Source organism: Halichoeres trimaculatus, unplaced genomic scaffold (genome assembly GCF_033239565.1).
Source record: "Halichoeres trimaculatus isolate MK-OKI-2021-1 unplaced genomic scaffold, fHalTri1.1 fHalTri1_scaffold_14, whole genome shotgun sequence".
Lineage (NCBI taxonomy): Eukaryota > Metazoa > Chordata > Actinopteri > Labriformes > Labridae > Halichoeres > Halichoeres trimaculatus.
The window spans coordinates 27,510,663-27,529,285 of record NW_027437192.1 but is presented as its reverse complement, the minus strand read 5'-3'; the positions used below and the strand labels follow the sequence as shown (position 1 = coordinate 27,529,285).

At 38.9% G+C, this 18,623-nt stretch overlaps 1 protein-coding gene across 2 annotated transcripts in view; it reads right to left on the bottom strand.

Annotated features, from left to right (window-relative positions):
* Positions 1 to 16,953, bottom strand: part of lrrc3b (leucine rich repeat containing 3B) — a 55,636-nt gene extending 38,683 nt beyond the window's left edge. The window contains exon 1 of one of the 2 annotated variants that reach the window (XM_074687333.1): positions 16,807 to 16,953. The gene's annotated coding sequence lies outside the window, so the exon portion shown is untranslated. Of the gene's footprint in view, positions 1 to 16,570; positions 16,694 to 16,806 lie in introns of those variants that run through there. The other variant, XM_074687334.1, reaches the window with a different exon arrangement.
* Positions 16,954 to 18,623: the final 1,670 nt, after the last annotated feature.

The window sequence follows — 18,623 nt, the reverse complement described above, 5'->3', positions numbered from 1 at the left end:
GGTCACTTTGTCATTCTCGTTCTGTTGGACCTAACTGCAGCTTTTGACACTGTGGACCACGATACCCTAGTGGCTCGGCTAAGCCATTTAGTAGGTATTGGTGGTACAGCATTGCTGTGGTTTAAATCATATCTGGCTGATAGGAGCATGAGTGTAAAACTTGGTAACTCACAGTCCAGCCCTGCCCCTCTGCCGTATGGGGTACCACAGGGGTCGATTTTAGGGCCCCTGCTCTTTTCTTTGTATTTACTGCCGCTGGGCTCTATTCTCAGAAAGCATGGCATCTCTTTTCATTGTTACGCTGACGATAGTCAGATATATGTGCCGTTGAAAAAGAGTGACACTTTCTCTGTCACACCACTTCTGGCATGTCTTGAGGACATCAAGGCCTGGATGTCTTTGAACTTTTTAAATTTTAACGAGAAAAAAACAGAAGTAATGGTGTTTGGTCCCAGTGGCCCGTGTGACCCCCCTCCAGTTGACTTGGGCCCTTTGGCAGACTATTTAAAGCCAACAGTGTCAAACTTGGGTTTTAAGATGGACAGTGATTTTAAATTGGATCGTCAGATTAGCTCAGTGGTGAAGTCCAGCTTCTTTCACATCAGGCAGCTAGCTAAAGTGAAGCCTTTTCTCGCACAGCAGCACTTTATTACAGTAATCCACGCTTTTATTACATCTCGGCTGGATTACTGTAACGCACTGTACCTGGGAGTCAGTCAGGGCTCCCTTGCACGTCTCCAGTTAGTGCAGAACGCAGCCGCTCGGCTTCTAACTGGAGCACGTAAGAGGGAGCACATTACTCCCATCCTGGCCTCCCTCCACTGGCTGCCTGTGCATTTTAGAGTCCGTTTTAAGATTCTTTTATTTGTTTTTAAATCTTTAAATGGTCTGGCCCCCGTGTACCTCTCTGAGCTCCTCCATCCCCACGCTCCTTCTCGGTGCCTCAGGTCAGCTGATCTGCTGCTCCTGGAGGTACAGAGGTCGAAGCGTAAGCTCAGAGGGGAAAGGGCTTTCTCAGTAGCTGCACCCAAATTGTGGAACGAGCTGCCCCTCCACATAAGACGAGCCCCCTCACTGTCCGCTTTTAAAACAAGTCTTAAAACCCATTTTTATTCTTTGGCTTTTAACCCACCTTGAGACTCTGCTCGTGTTTTAGTGTTTTTACAGTTTGTTTTAGTTTTAGTTTTTAATTAATTGTTTCATTGTTTTAATTATTTTTAGAACAATGTCACAATTTATTTTACTATGTGCACCTTTGTTTTAATGTTTTATTTACTCGTTTATGTCTGCACTACTTTTATGTACAGCACTTTGTTTTCAGCTGAGGCTGTTTTAAAGTGCTCTATAAATAAAGTTGAGTTGAGTTGAGTTGAGGGCCTTGTTCTACGAAGCAAGTTCAGTCTAGCGAGATAGCCTTGGAGCTACCTCGCTGAACTGAGCGCAGTAGCTGGCGGTCTCACTACACGGTTTTACGACGCTGGTTATCAACCTCATAAGTGGATCCAGCTTGGCAATGAGCGCGCGCACACATATAAGGCGGAGCCCGCTGCATCTGACCAATCGCGCACATGGAGCAGCCTGGAGCGTCAGAGCAGGCCGGGGAGAGAAGGAGCGCATACTTCACACAGGAGGAGCAGGAGGTGATCATGAGGAAGTATGACGAGCTGAAACGTGTAATTAGCGTTAAAAGCAACACCGTCGCCGCTGCTTAAGCACGGAAGGAGTGCTGGCAGAAAATTGCTGACAGCCTTAATGTGTAAGTGTAGTGCAAGAAAAATCTTTTGTGCCATTATCATCCTGAAATAGCACTGTTCACCATGCACTTTTACTGTAACATGCAACATATCTGATTTATTTCTTAGATTAATTTATTCATTTGTTCATTCCTATCATGTTTACATTTTTTGTGTGATATGTAGCCCACATGAGCCCTACATGAATTCCTGTCACAATTTAAATACGGGCAATAAAATATTGTCATGGAACAGAAGTGTTGAAGATCTTATTACAGCAATGAGAGTTCTTCATTCCCTTTAACTACCTTTAGAAAGTGTCATGTACTACCAACCCCTCCCTGGAAAACTGGTACCTTTCATAAAGGTGGTCATCCAAAAAAGAGAGTGGGTCGGTGCGGTCCCTGAAAACTCTCGCATGCTGGAGTGCTCCTTGGACAATGCGGGCTCCGATGTCCACAGGATCCTCTAAGAACGGACAAGCCATTTTCTCGTGAGGGCTCATTGGTCAGTGAGTGGGGTTTTTATAATCCGCGAGTTCAATCTGGAACCTAACCTGCCCCGGAGCAGGTTAGCCGTTCTGTGTATGTTGCCATGGAGACTCGCCTCGCTGAGAAGTGATCCCGTGTCGTAGAACAGGGAATCCGAAACCTATCCTCAAAGCTACCTCACTATGCAGTAATCCTGCTTCGTAGAACAGGGCCCAGAGGAGAATCCAAACCGTCTCAAACGGTCTGTTACTAAATGGTCCGTTTGGTGTGTGTCTCTTTAAATCCAAATGAGCGTCTTCTAACCCGTCCCTTTGTTCTACACCGTGTGCCATGATAAGATACGTTTCCTGTTTAAAATCACAGTATCTTTGAGCGTGTGTGTGCGGGTTGGTTGGTGGGTGGGTAGAGAATGGGTAAGGGCTGTTTTGGACATGTAAAGCACTTTGTGCTACATTTCGTTTGTATGAAAAAATGCTCTATAAATAAAGTTAGATTGAGTGATTGATTGGTTTGAAGAGCAGAATTGGAGATTAACCTTTTGTAAATGTAAACATGTTAAAGGTCTATTCATTTGTTTTCTTTACTTAATAAGCTACCCCTCAGGGTTACCGGTTGTTTATCATCTGACAATATTCTACAATTTCATGTCCTTTTTCAGAATTTGTAGACATATACTCCTGATTTATTTAGAGTAAAACTATTCTGCATATTATTTTACATGAAAGAGTTACGAAAAAATTCTTTAGTTTACTGGCATTACTATGGGTATGAACTGAATCCTTCCCAAGCCACTTTCAGGCTGCTAACTTTATTTTTGAAACTGAGTGCTCGGAAATACCACACCCGTCCCGTCTGTTCCCCATCTGAGATCTTTAGCCAAACTCAAGCCAATCTCTGACAAATGAAGAGCTGACAACGGCTGTTCATTCTGTATTCGTCTGATAAATTGTTCATTTCTTCTGCAGAAAAGTTTGTTTTTCCTGTTGTTTTCTTAGTGACAGGAGTTTTCCAGGATGTTCCCTGGACATATGATTCTCTGCACCTGCCTCACTTTCAAGGCGCAATTATCTAATTGGCCGACTTGTGGCAGTTGTGCAAGCGGCTAAGGCTGCAGACACATGGGCCTTCTATAACAGCACGTTATGACTAATGATCCTGTTGTGTAATGACTGGATGGGCATATGAGCCAAGATCATCACATCCCAGAGGTTCATACTTGTTAGAGTAAATCCATGACAGGATTTCATAAAGAGGAGCTCTGAAGGGGCAGGTAAGATCATCAGACTTTGTGGATAGCAAATAAAGGACTGGGATGGTTTGTTTTCATTTACTGAATAAGCGAAAACTTTAACCAAGATTAGGATGAAAAATACTGAAAAAATGAGGTTGATTCAAGACTGTATTCTGGGATGGCATGAGGTAAGGAGGAGTTACTTTTGGCTGTTTCGCTTAAATGCAAATTATCAAACAAAAAACAAACTAAACTGAGACAAGATAACTAAATGAGACGATAAAAATCTACATGGCTGAAGGATAAGTTAAAGATAGTTGGCTCAGGCAGAGAACAAATGGTTAAAGAAATGAGACATTTCACCTGGGTGTTCAATTAAACTAATAACAGAATTTCTTGTGCTCTCTGAAATCAAGTCAAGCCCCATCACTCATACCTCGGTGTAGTCTGTCATTATTCTATGAATATCATAATGGAAAAGGACTTCCAGCCATAATTACATACTGTGTAGAGGTTAAAAGAGCCGTCTCCAGATAAATGTACATCTAACAGTATTTGTAACTGTCACATTCAAATCTTCAGACATCTCTAGAAACAAGGAGAGTGTGTAATTAAACTCTGAGGGAAAATCAAACCTAACGGACAGGAAGATGAAATGTGTGTTGATGTGTGTTCACTTGTTTGGTGGATGTGAGAATATAACTCGGCCAGATTGCCCAGGATGGGCTGGAGTGAGCAGAACAAGATCCATCAGAGGAGGAGGATTACTTCTCCTTAGTGCAATCCAGAGGTCATACAGGGGTGCTCGAGGTATTCCTGAAACAAAAAGCATCTATGACACTCACTTCCCTAAAATAAAAAAGATAAAAAGTTTATATGAGTCTCCCTGACTCAGGACTCTACAGACTTTGAAAATCCACTACTCAAGCTTCACAGCTCAGGGTGAAACAGAGAACACCTGGACACAAGCACTATGAGGAGAAATGAAAAGGTTGCAGAGGTATTTAAAAAAAGATCTGTAATTTGCATTTTTTAGTGAGCTGTCTGAAAAATGTGCAGAATTTTCATTCCTGTGGAAAACAAAACCACAAAGAAAGACTAAACATGGGTAACTTTTATTGAACTTTGAGTGAATGATTAATGTTAGCTTCTTTAACGGTAGCTGAGTTAGCATCTTGTGGAAGTTTGAATATTCACAGTGTTAGATTATGGACACACTTGTACAGGCTTAGATATGGAAAATCAGATTACATGAAACTCCAGTTTTAGCAGACCTACACTAGCTGCCTGTTGCTTTAAGGACTGGTTTTAAGATTCTTTTACTCACATTTAAGGCACAGCACGGACTTGCACTTCACTATACTTCCAAGCTTTTAACCCCATATGTACCCCCACGCAGTCTGAGATCCTCTGGCAGGGCTCTACTGGCTGTTCCAAGATCTAGATTCTAGACCAATGGCAGCAGAGCTTTCTCAGTGAGAGCCCCTAGATTTCTGAAAAGCCTGCCGAGAAGTTCAGACACAGTCAGTCCCTTTTCTATTTCTCAATTGAAGTCTTATTTTTAAAGAAAATCTTTTATTTTTATCTTATTCTACCTGCATTTCATTGTTTTTGCTTCTACTGATTTACCTTATTGCATGGCTGCTTGTCTGATTTGTTTTTATTGGTTTTTACTGTCTGCTGTTCATTTTTTACTGTACATTGTGAAGCACTTTGTTACATGTATTGAAAAGTGGTATACAAAAGATTATTATTATTATTATTATTATTATTATTATTATTTTTATTAACAGGTGCATGGCTCAGGTGAGAACAAGTGTTTTGTAGAGAGGAGTGTTTATGTATCATGGAAAACTATTATGGTAAGATAAACTTCATGGGACTTCAACAACAAATCCATAAAATCCATAAAAACTGATAAATCAACGCATTTGAGGACACATTTTTATTAAGTTGCCCCCTAATCTCTTTTATCCCATATCATTCATTCCTGACACTGGGCTACATCAAAGTTTAGGATTTAGTTTTATTTGGGTTGCACTTTCTCTTTGTAAAACTTGATCAGCTTAAGCCAGGCATTTCCAAACTTTTTTCAGAAGTCCACATCTGATTTTAGGAAAATGAAGAATTGACAAGCAGCTCTTACTGACATATTTACCAGCCATTAGAGTAACACATGAAAGCTCTATTAATCCACTATTTCTTTCTGTGATTCCTGTAAAAACAGTCACTAAGTGAGGTCAAACATACTTGTGCCATCGTGACAGACCTTTGAAATCAAACCTCACCTGTGACATTTTTATGCTGTAGAGATCCTATGGTGTAGTTTAATTTTGACTTTTAAATCAAGAGCTAAGGGACATTCAAGGAATGGCCTGCTATCTGTGTGTGCACTATTGTTACACTGTTTTGTCACTGTCATTCTCAAAAATAGTTTTTGTATAAAGGGAATTTGGAAGAAAAATGTTTTCTTTATGTCCAATAAATAAATAAATAAACAAATCAATAAATAGATAAATAAATAAATGGATTACAAAATGAATGAATGAATGAATGAATAATTGAATAAATAAATAAAGTTAATCAATTGAATAATAATAAGTTCGAGCCTTACAATATTATCAGGATCATCTGGAGTCAGAAAGTCTGTGGCACTGATTTCCTACAACATACCTCACATAACCAACTGACACAACCTGATCAATGAACAGTGGACAGGTCTGATTCACTCACTGGTGCTTTCTGTCTCTCTGTGTGTAGTAAGTGACTGACTGACAGCTTTAATAGGAAAATAGATGCTTCCTATTCACCCTGAAATTGTTTGCAATCAGACTGTTTACCCTGTGCACTGAGGCACTCCAATCACTCTCATTAGTCTGCTGGTGAGAGACTCTGGTGTGGTCCCTCTGCTCTGAACCCTTTTCATTATTTAGTTCTTTTTCTGCAGGATGATTAACAAGGTGAGGCCTGTCACCTCTTAAACCTCTCAGGAAAGCTGCCTCACCTTCATACAGGTTCAGTAATGGGAGGTCAGGTCACCTCACCTGGGAGAATGAAGGATTACATTCTGTGGATCAGCTAACAGGATAAAAGGTGCAGCTGAAATCTGTGAATCCACCAGGTCAGACCTGTTTCACACCGTAAAATCAGTTAGAGGAAATATCCATCAGTGGCTGTGGTTTTCTTTTTACTTAACAAGTCTATTCTTTGAGAGTCTAATGCTTAATGTGTTAACCCAATTTTAAAAGCTCAGTGTATCTATAAACAATAAAAAAAAATCCAGCTACAGTAACCAAACATTTACTGTGAAGGTATAAAAATCTGCCTGTTCGATTGATTTTCCTGAATAATGCAAAGATCCACAACCCAAATAATGATCCAGAGTGTCTTCTGTTACACCAGAAACACAGTGCCTACATTTGTATTTCTTGCCTAAAGTGATGTAATGTTTGCACATCCTTAAAGAGGGGGTACTGTGGGATTCTTTTCAGCTCTATACTTTCTCTGGTACCCTGCAGAAGCTATACATGATTCAAATCCCCAAATATTCCCCTTTTTTCTCAGACTAACGTCTTAAAAACCCTTGTTTCAGCCTTTGTCTGAAATATATTTTAGCTGGTGTCTCTTTTGAGGCCCTCTCCTCCAACTTGTCATGAACTAGCTCAGCTAGTCTCGTGAAGATCTTGTGCTATTTTTTGGAACAGATTGTTTTGATCATTTTACAAACAGATTCAAAGATTTCTACAGCATATGGAGAGGTTTGAAATTCTGCACATTTAGTGTCAACATCCAGCACTGTCACTTAATATACATGTTTATAATATGGGTAAGTGTAATACCCCCTCTTTAAATGTTTCTTTCCTGAAAAACCATACAGCCAGATACAACAGAAGTTATCTTACACAAGTAGAATGGAGGAAAAAAAAACACATCAGCTGTAGCCTGTTGTTCAAAATGTATTCCTCAGGAAGATTACTTAACGTTACACAGAGATGTCACCATCAAGCATAACCAAGCATCAGACACAGAAACCCTTAGGCTGTGCTGAAAAACACTGAATGTCTTCATAAAAAGGGTTTTATTGAAGCTTTTGATTTTATACAGGATTATGCATGCAGCGATATCTTAAAGCCTCCTGCTCCCCAGCCTGCTGTGCACATTAGGAAATATCACAATTAGAGCTGACAGTATTGACACATCTATCATGATGCGTTTTTGATCCATTATTTCCGCTTTTTTTTTTTTTTTTTTTTTGTAACACATACCATTTTGTTGTTTTGGCACATCACAGTAAAGACTTCACTAATGCTGCCATCACAATGGAAAATTAGCTTTAAGAGGCTCATTTCACTTTAACAAACTCACAGACAGCTCATTTATTAAGCACAAGGTAACATCTCTTTGTAACAAACAGAGTTATCACCTATGAGCTAGGCACACAGCTAATCAGACTGATGACAGCAGCCAACCACATCACCACAGACCAGTGGATGAAACGGATCAGTGAAGTTAACTTCCTGCTGCAGGGCAGTCAATACTGAGGAAGATTTCAGTCTAACAGACAATCACACCAAATCCATGACCAACCCTTCCCTGCTCCATTGCAGCTGTGTCGAGTGAATCTTACGAAACATGGGTAGATAAGTTTCACCTTTACAGGTGCTGTATGAAACAAAGGGAACAACCAGACTGAAACTCCTGAAAAATACAAATGCTTGCATTAACCAGGAATCACTGGACATTAGTGAATCATCAAGCTGTCTCAGAATAACCGCACACAATGCCAACACTGATAGAGCATGTTATACGTGTAGATATGTGTGACGTCAGGGATACAGATGCGTCTCAGATCTGACTCTCCTCCGTGTAAACTGTGTTCTCTCAGTCATTGTTTGTTTGATTTTGAAAGTCACTGGGTGGTTTTAGGTGGTTTCCATGCACGACTTCCTGTCTTACTTGATCTCCTTTTTGTAGACTGACATGTCACAGCTCTGTCATCTGGAAAATGTAGGAGGCTTGCATTATCTGATGCAACCTGCCGGAGCAGGGAAGCAGCCAGACTGCAACGGAGCGGATCCAGTGTGAGTGACACATTGACTTGAGTGGAAACCTGATGTGGTGCTGTGACAGGGCAGCTGAATCATTCTGGAGATGTGTCCCGCCTTTAAAGGGCAACTCTGTTTTTTTGACACCTGGACCTTATTTATAGGTGTGTGCATGCTCATATACTCACTCAGACAAACATTGTGCAGCTCGGAGTCCTTCAGAAGTTATTTAGATCCAACCGATTTTAGCCGCACTTAGCGGGGGCCACGGCAAGGGAGCTTCAGCGCGGGACATAATCTCTGCAAAATCGCTCATTTCAGCTACATTTTTTCATCCATCGCCAGTGTTATCATAAAGTCAGCTCGTCTACCGTCTTCAGACTACGACTTCGAGTTTGATGGTTGTCCTTACCGGTTTGAGCCTGAGTACACGGACGAGGAGCTCCATGAAAGAAGGATGCAGAGGGAGAGAGACGAAGAGCTGGCTCGAGAACAACAAACAAGAGCACGTCCACGACTCAATGCAAACTGGTGATGCGCTTGTGGACAGTGTTCGCCTATGGCAACAGAAGAGGAGTGTGTTTGTGATAAAGATGGATAGCGATGGATGAAAAAATATAGCTGAAATGAGCGATTTTGCAGAGATTATGTCCCGCGCTGAAGCTCCCTCGCCGTGGCCCCCGCTAGGTGCGGCTAAAATCGGTTGGATCCAAATAACTTCTGAAGGACTCCGAGCTGCATGATGTTTGTCTGAGTGAGTATATGAGCATGCACACACCTATAAATAAGGTCCAGGTGTCAAAAAAACGGAGTTGCCCTTTAAGTCATGGTTTCAGAGAACGCTAGTTTAGCAGTCCGGTATTTATCTGGAGCCTAATGCGGCTCTTTGACTGATTTGGCTCCTTGTAGCTTAAATAAATTTGATTGAAATAAAGAATTTCTACTTTTCTTACAGAGGGTATTGATGACAGAAGACTAGAGCCCGACCGATATGGGATTTTTGGGGCCGATGTTGATACCGATATTGGGGGCAAAAAGAAGCCGATATCTGATATATAGGCCGATATTCGATATATCGGCTGATATCCGATATATCGGCTGACATATATAATAAATTCATTGATATACACAGGATAAATACTGTTTATGAACACAAATTATTACAAGCTATTGAAAAGTTCCATCTTCCATTTAATGCATGGGACTAAACTAGATTTTAAATAACAATGTAGCTGCTTTCAAAACATGCAATAAATACAATTACAACAAAATACAATGAAACATTTTCAAAAATTATTTCAACCAAAACAGTAACTTGTGAATTGATAAGCCCAGGTTAATCCTGCATGGAGTTATGAAGTGAGATTCTGTGTAGTAGCCTTATATTAATTAACACACAGGAGCAGGAGCGACAGAATCTCTGCGGGGCAAAAATTTTTTATAATCGGCTACTTTGGCCGATGTTGATTAATCGGTGACAGGCTATAATCGACCGGCTCTACAAAAGACACAAAATAAATCATGGGTTAACATTTTGTTGAACTAAATCTGCATCACCTCTTGCAATAAAAGCCTGCCACTGCTCTACTTCACCTCCGACAACATCAACAGCCAACCAACTTTCCATGCATCTGTGCCTATCCTCAAATTTCACACCCTGATAAGAAAACTATATCTACAAATAACAAATCTTGGAAAAAAAAAAAAAAAGATTTAAATTCTGTGGATGGATTCAAAAATGAATAGTTGAGCAATATAATTAATAAATTTTAACAAATTTAGGTATTCTCTCAGAAATTTGCAAATTTTGCAAATTCATTAAATGCCATATTCAACAGAAATTTTCTGCTAATTTATGATATTTAAAAATTGTTTGAAACTTTTATATATTTTCTAAATAAAAGGGAAATAAATAAACTTGACATTTTTGTAATTTCATTTTTTTTCCCAATTTTGCAAATCTTTTGAAATTTCAAAAAATAAAAATAAAAATAAAAGTAAACTTTTAAAATTTTTTGGAATTTCCAATTTCTTTTTTCATTTTTTCCTTTTTAAACAATTTAAGATCATTATTTTTTCTTTTATTATTTCAATTTTTAAATCTTTGCATTTTTTAAAGTAAAAAAGCTACAACATCACATGTACAATTACATTAATTCAAAAAACTTCTTGTTTAGAAAAATAATCATTAGATCTGAACTTTAATGTAAAGAATTGTGTACACTTTGAGTTTTTATTGTGAAGTTAAAGCAGGTTTCGTGGCTCTGGAATGACTTTAATTCTGGTGAGCTGAGGCAAAATGGCTATGAAAGTAAAGGTTGCAGACACCTGATCATGAGGTACATTTCATGATGTTTATTTAATTCTGAGGTGTTACAAGAGGTGGTATGGCCTATCAAGATCTCACTGGGTGGAAGAACATAAATTTAGGCCAAATCCAGCTAAACCAGTTGTTTAAGGCCAAAACTGCTTTATCTGGTATCTGATTATCCAGGTGGCAGCGCTATAACAGAATTACTCTGTCAAGCTGCATAAATAAACTTGAACAGATGATGTGTTAACTTGATTAATAAGCTTAAAGAGGAAATTTTGGAGGTATTATCAAGTAAGTACACTGACTTCAGATCATGTAAAATGATTGTTTCAAACAAGATTAAGCAAAAAGCAGTTAGTGATTATATTTTCACATATCACAATATAAGCACATTTTTAAATTTGGAATGACTTTAAATGTGAATCATCCCATAAATGTTTTTTTCATTGGTGGCGGAACACAACTTAACATATACTTAAAATCTGCAAAAGCTATTCATCTAAAGTGGGTCAAATGATAGTGTGTGGTAGATTGCAGCGACTTAGCATCACTGTCCCATTTTGCTCACAAAATTAGCATCCACTTTAAAATTTCAGTGTTAGTGAAATGTAGATGCAGAATGTCTCACTTCTCTTAAACACAGCCCCCTCTGACCACAAATATACAAGATTGCAACAACCAAAAGACAAAACTCCAGGCTTAAAAACTAAAGTCCATATCAAGCTGTTCTCTCCTCCCATGAAACAGACACAGTCCGTCTCCAACACTCAGCGTGAGTGGGAAAAAATCAGCAGCTAGATGAAGAAAAAACTGTGGCTTTACCAGCTTAAAAGACAGATATTCCTCTAAGAAGACTTTAATCATAACAACTTCCTGAGGTGATTAAATATGTGTCATGTTTCACGTTTCTTAACTGACAAAAAGTGCAAAAAGACACAGAATCAATCAGTGCAGCTCTAAAATCAGCAGCTCGTCAGTGCAGAGGATTACTGGGTATGAGGCGAGATCACTGGAAATAATCTGAAGAGATTGTTCACTAATTAATAGTAAATCATGTCCTCATTAGGATGAGATATTTCTGAGGGAGAAGATAAATCTGCCTGATCTGTACAGCAGCAGGAGGTTGTTAAAAACGACAAAGATGGGGAAAAAACTATCTCTCTAGTATGTGTTACATTTATCCTGATGTAAAAACTGTCAAACTATAAACAGCTTTAAACTCAGTTACACTACAGCGGAGAGCAGTCCAACAAGTTTCTCTTCAACCTGTTGACACTGTGGCTAAAACCTTGGCTTCTGAATCTGCAAACACAGAGGATGTTTTTCATATCTAACGTTAACTGAAAGGGATAAAGATTCAGATTCCTGGGTAACGGCTGAACAATCAGCAGCAGAGAAAATAAAAGAAGAGCAGCTCAGAAACAGCTCAAGGTGAAAGACTCAGGGAGCTGAATGAATGATGTGTCGACCACATTTCAGAGGTAAACACAGACGGGAGCACAGGACAGGCTTTGGCACTGTTACAGGAGTGGTTGAAGGAACAAAACATCCCCACAGACTGTGGAGGTGCTGGAGCAGAATACCTTAATCAGGTGCTGCAGTCAGTTAATGCATCAAATCTGAACCTGGACAGAAAATGTTCTGTCTTTGGAAATTTGAAGTTTTTGTGAATAATGCAGTGCTGTAGTACTTGAGTCGAGGACTCAGATTGAAGTCTGAATCATTTCTAGGATTGTGATTTGGCTTGACCTTTGCCTTTTTTTTTCTGTATCAATGAGTAGGGCTGAACAATTAATCAAATTTAAACCGACATCGCATTGTAATAGAATGCAATTTTCAAATCACAATGGCTGCAATTAAAAAAAAAAAAGCTTGGAGGTGCATTTGAAGAGTCCAATCCACACATTTCTATATCTCAGTGGTTAAGCCAAAACTATTTTTATTCATATTCTGCACTTTATTTTGTGTTTTGTTAGTGGTGAGACATCAGTGAGATTTTTAAACATTAAATATCAATGTTCACACAGTGTTTCTTTTTCATTTTATACAAATGTGAACTCCACATGTTGACATATTTCAGTGGTTGTGCCAGAGATTTGGTCTTATTTACATTTCTACACTTTACTTAGTGTGAGATTTATAGAAGAGAGGATTCATATTTATTTTATATTATTGTTCATACCAGGCCTCTTGTTCTGCAGCGCTTTGTTTCTTTCTCTGATTGTATTTAATGTAATAAATGATGATTATATTACACATCAACATGGCTTGACGTTAAATCAATCAATATTCAAATGTGATTGTAATAGTTATATAAAGATATACTATTTTGATCAATTCATGCATCAATTAATCTCATTTCATCATAACATGTAGGCCTGGCCTAGAGGAAAGAATAGTTTATAGGTTGACAGTAGTGTTGGTTATATTACAGAATGATTTATTGCTTGTGTGTCCAGTTAACAATGCAGAGAAAAAAAGAAAAAAAAAGAGTTTTGTATATACTGATTCACCAGAATGTTTTAGGTTCATTGCTTAATTTGTGCCTCCCTGGGAACTTGCTCTGTTGGTGAGCTCTAAAATTCAAATGTTGTGAGAGAAGGGGGGAGTTCCCATCAAATGCCACTCCTGTCTGATGAAGCCAATTGTGTTTGGGGCAGTGCTAGCCACGAGTACAGTCTACAGCTCAACTAAAATGATCGGCAAAAAAGTTCACAAGTTATCTGATAATCTGAGCTCCTTCATATTCCTGTAATGACAAAAGCTAGTAGAGTCACCGAGTCCAGGGAAGCCACACATGGATACAGTGGATTTGTCTCGTAATTTCCAGGTGAATGAATCTCTGCCGGTCAGTTCATTTTTTTTTTTGTCAGTGAAGGATCTTCTCAGCCCCCTCACAGTTACAGTTGAATCTTTTACCTCAATTAAATTAATGCACAATTGTCCCACTCTCATCTCAATCAATTCTGTAAATATTTGTATAATTTTGAAACAAGTAACTGAATGAACATGCACAGATGAACGATTAGAGATTGTTTGTTGAAACACTGGGATTGAAAACAGCTAGAATAAAAATGTTTTCTGGGGAAAATGACTTTTTATGCTGGTCAGAAGCTCTAAATGTTGGTTTTGATTATTTTTTGATTTGTCGCCGAGCCCTACTTCACTCTGATCAGCTGTTGTAGCACAAAAGATTTGCAGGAGTTCAGATTTCAAGTAGTAGCTGTGTTTTATAAATCGGCCCCATTTACCTCCATAATTTTTTTGACTGTGCAATTCGCAAACTTTGCATGTACTCATGAACTTTTTGTACTTGCACAATGTGGATATGTAAATATACTGCTGTTTTTTTTTCTTTGCAACATTTAACACCCTTATGATCCCATTACAACAGACTCAACGAATGCATTCCCCCCATCGAGAGTGATGCATCTACATTCAGCACAGCACTGAAACCTTGTTAACAATTTAAGTCTGCAGACACAGAATTTGATATTAAAAAATAAAAGTACACAACCAAAAGGTCCCACACTGTTACTGAGAAGCCAGACAGTTAATTATTTGGAGTGAAACAGCACTCCTCCTTAAGAGAACTAATAATAAAGACTTGGACTTGGAATTTGACTCAGACTTGATTCTGCTAGGCTACAAGACTCTGACTTGGTGACTTGACTGCAGCACTTAATTAATCACAGAAAAGCAAACTAATGATTGGACTTCATACTTAAAAGAAACATTCAGTTTAATGTTTTTTCAACCTGCACTTACGCTGATGATGATGATACTGCTGTCATCATTGTCATCCAGAGAAGACGAATAGGACACTAATGCTAATCATGTCTCCTCTCACTCTGACCTTTTAGAGATGAGACAAAACACTGGAATGACACTAAATCATATTAAATGGGCAAAATATCAATACTTTCATTATAACATAATACAAAATTCAGGACATGTTTCCGCTCTAGTGCCTCGCTGCTTCATGGCCCCTCCTGGTGGCACTAATGACAGTCATCCTGCACTTCACCTTTCTCCAGTTAATCAGATGCTGTGATGGATCATGTGTCAGTGCAGAATCAATTATTGTTGTATCTTGATGCTGTTTTCATTATTGGCTTTCATTATCAAGATGAACAGTATCATAATAATGTTAGAGTAAGATCCTTCATGGCTTCCATACTAATATGTATCGAACTGCTTAAAAAAATTGGTGTGAAGTGCAATAGTTTCTATCTCTTCTTATTTTGTTCAACATAATTGAGATTGTGCATCTTTCGTAACACAAAGTAAATAGAAATAGAGCCTCTTGGTATAAAATAACATACATTAAGGCTGCCAATCTGTTGGGAAACTATTATAGAACCAAGTATAAATAGCCAAACCTGAAAACAATCAATCCAGCACAAATCATGTCCTACAGCTGTTTTGCATGCTGACAGATGTCAGTGAGACCAGTTGTTGAATGCTAATTGGGAATTACTCGGAATATGTTTCCGAGTTTTACACTAAAATAAATGTAAAATGCTTCCTAGTTTAAGGGTTGCATGTTGAAACTTTACGCTTTGGATATTTTCCAGACAAAACTGCGCATTTAAAGACATAAATTTGAGTGTAAAGCTAATGACTTCTGACTGTTTCAAGACCAAACAAGGAATTGATTAAACAACCTGAATATCGGCACCTTGAAACAATCCACAGCTCTTCCAATATCTTAAAATTTGCACAAGGAGTCTGCACACATGCTTAGAAACATTTGTAATAATCATACGTCAAAAAATCAGAAGAAAAAAAGACATTTCTTGAACCTTTCTGGGTCAGAGCACTCATTATGTGCCTGACAAACTAATGCATCATTAAAGTGAGATATTTAAATGAGTTTGTCCGAATGCAAATCAGACAGAATTGCCTGACTGTAGCTGGCTTTTCCTCGTCTGAGAGGAGTGTGGTTACTGCCTTGAAATTCATGGGGAAAAAAAGATTTTTAAAAAACACCCTGACTGTACCTGAGCTCTGCAGGGACTCCAGCTGTTCCCCCATGTTTGGAAACCCCCCTCTGTCATAACACAGCTTTTTAAATGCCGCATGAATTTGATGCATTTACAGCTCTGCTCTCATATGACAGACATGCCTGTGCAAACACAGCCTGCTGTTGTCTCTATGACCTGCGCAAACAGCAGCAGATAACACAGCTATTTGCTTCAACAACAGACGTAATGTTATCAGCGTTTCCAGACCAATAAACCAAACGATGCTTCAGCTGTGGCCCCGGTACGCCTCGGAATTAGAGACGTCACGCAAAACCCACTGTGAAAATGTGATATATGGATGTATTCATAGAAAGCAGGGAGCAGCAGTTTGGCTTTTATTAAATCAGACACCGATTCTTAATCCGAATAATCAAATTAATGTGTCGGCTCACGCTGAACACACCCTGCAGGGTTCATTGCTGTAGTATTATAACTTTTATTAACAGTTCGCAGTGGTCGCTCCCGCCCTCCGCGGCGCGTTTTTACTGAAAAGGTGGAAAGAAACTGCAGCTGAATGAGGAATAAAGTTGGTATTTCGCATGAAAATAAATGTCTGCTGTGGAATCTTAACACGCCGAATTGTTCCGTGGCTCCATACGCTTACAATGCATGTTTATTAGAGTGAAACATGTCGTGCTACATTTTTTACAACCAAAATCAAAAGAAATACATTTCTTTCAAAGGGCGTCTGGAGGGATTTTCCCGTGAAAACACCACGCACCAGCCTACCTGTCAATCAAAGCTTCATCCCATCCAACTGAGAGGAAAACCAGGATGCAAAATGCAGAAAACAAACAGCGCATTAAAAAAAAAAACCTGCCCTGTTTTCGTTCATCCTCACATGAATCCACACTAAGTCCTCCATGCAACAGTTCTTAGAGGCAGCGACCGTGGCAGACAGACAGCACAGACACAACACAGCACAGACAGGTAGAGAGGAGCAACAGGCGACACGGGTGTCTCACCTGCACACACGGTCAGCGGCTGCTGAATGAAGGGATCACATCACATGGAGGTGTTCACACAGGCTGAGGGGACAGCCTGCCTGCACGAGGACCCGCTCACTGGTGCACGAGGCGCAATGTGAATTCGCATCTTTACCTTTCAGTATAAAACACTGCACAGGAGTGAATGGAGAGAAAGGGAGGGGTTCTTATTATTAAGATACCGTGCAGAGATGACGACACTGCTTCCGGTCTGACCTGCCAATATAAAATCTGCATCTTCTGACATAATTTTACAAAAATATTACTTACTGTCTGAGCTGAATCTTGTTTTTCCTGACAGAATTGTCCATTTGATCAATAAAAGTAGAAAAAATGCAGTTTTGGTAAAAAAAAAATAATGCACATGCTACCATACAAAGGGTGTTTCTTCCTGAAAAAGAAAATAAAAGAATATTCTATTGTTTGCTTTATTTACTGTCAAATTGATGCTTGACTTTTTAAATAGTTTTATTCCAACTTATCTCGTAATATATTATCAAAATTCCACTATTTTGCAAAATTATTTCAAAAACAGCTTTTAAGCCATTTTTATGGCAATGTAAAACAATCCTCACCAGAATCCTGATTTTGCTATCAAATGAATGCAGTAAATTTAACTTGGTAAACTTCCTGGTGGTCAGAAATTGAATGACGAGTCTCTCTGAAACAGCCCACATAGCTAAAAAGGCGCTTGAACTGGAAAAAGAAACACATTTCAAGCATCAGAGTGCTACACCCAACCTTCAGGCATCTCTGTGGGGTTGATATTAATCCACAAAATGACCTAATAAAATCACAAATTAACAAATTCCTCAAGTTAAACCATGGATTTGCTGTCAAATGACACACACTAATTAATTCAGTGTTAACCTGATTCATTTTAAAATTAGTAAAATAAAAAAATATGGTAGAGATCTTAATGAATAAAATCTACTAAAATATTATATCAGACTTGAAGGCTTTGGTGAACCCTTAAATTTGCATGGTATGTCACAAAACAAAAAGTCTGCAGCATGTCCTTAATTTTGATAAAAGTGTCAACCTTAACATATTTATGTGCCAGTGTTTAATTTTTCCAACCTTGGTTAAAAGCTAAAGAAATGTCACAAAGGGTAAACTCTCTGCTTTTATTTTGAAAGCAAATTAAAGGGTTTTCCTGTCATTGTCCAGGCTGCCTGCAGCAGCTTGATGTATCTGTGCAGTTCACCATGTAGGGAGAGGGTTGAATGAATGAATGGGAAGTCATTTTTTTGGCAGAGTGGTTTAAAAACATATCATACAGTTTTGTGTGTCTCTGTTAGCTATCATCACCCGTTGATTTCATCCCTATAATCAGTCTGTATCAGGGATTACAGACATGTTTCACCGTCCATATCGAAACAATCCTTGGAGTTGAATTTAATTTAGATCCTTGTCACAGAGTATGCCACATCATATTTCTGTATATGTTTGCAGCTCAGCTCCTGTAGCTGCATGTGAGGCTGTGTTGGTGAAGGAGTGTCGGGTGTTTGCTCATGAAATGGTCCTGATGTTTCCACAGGTCACACCAACCCAAAGTGAACCAGGTCACAATGCTGCACATTCCTACCAATCCAGGTCAGGGTCATCTGCCCGGCAACCAATTATTCTTCACCTTCTGCCAGAACAAAAAGGCCAAGACACATATTCAGTACTCAGCTGAATCATCCACCTCTGGTTCTGTAAATACACGACAGTCTGTTGGTGACATTTTACCTCAGGCAGCAGCAGTGTAGGTTTAGAGTCTACCTCCATCTGGCCCTCCGTCTGTTTGGACA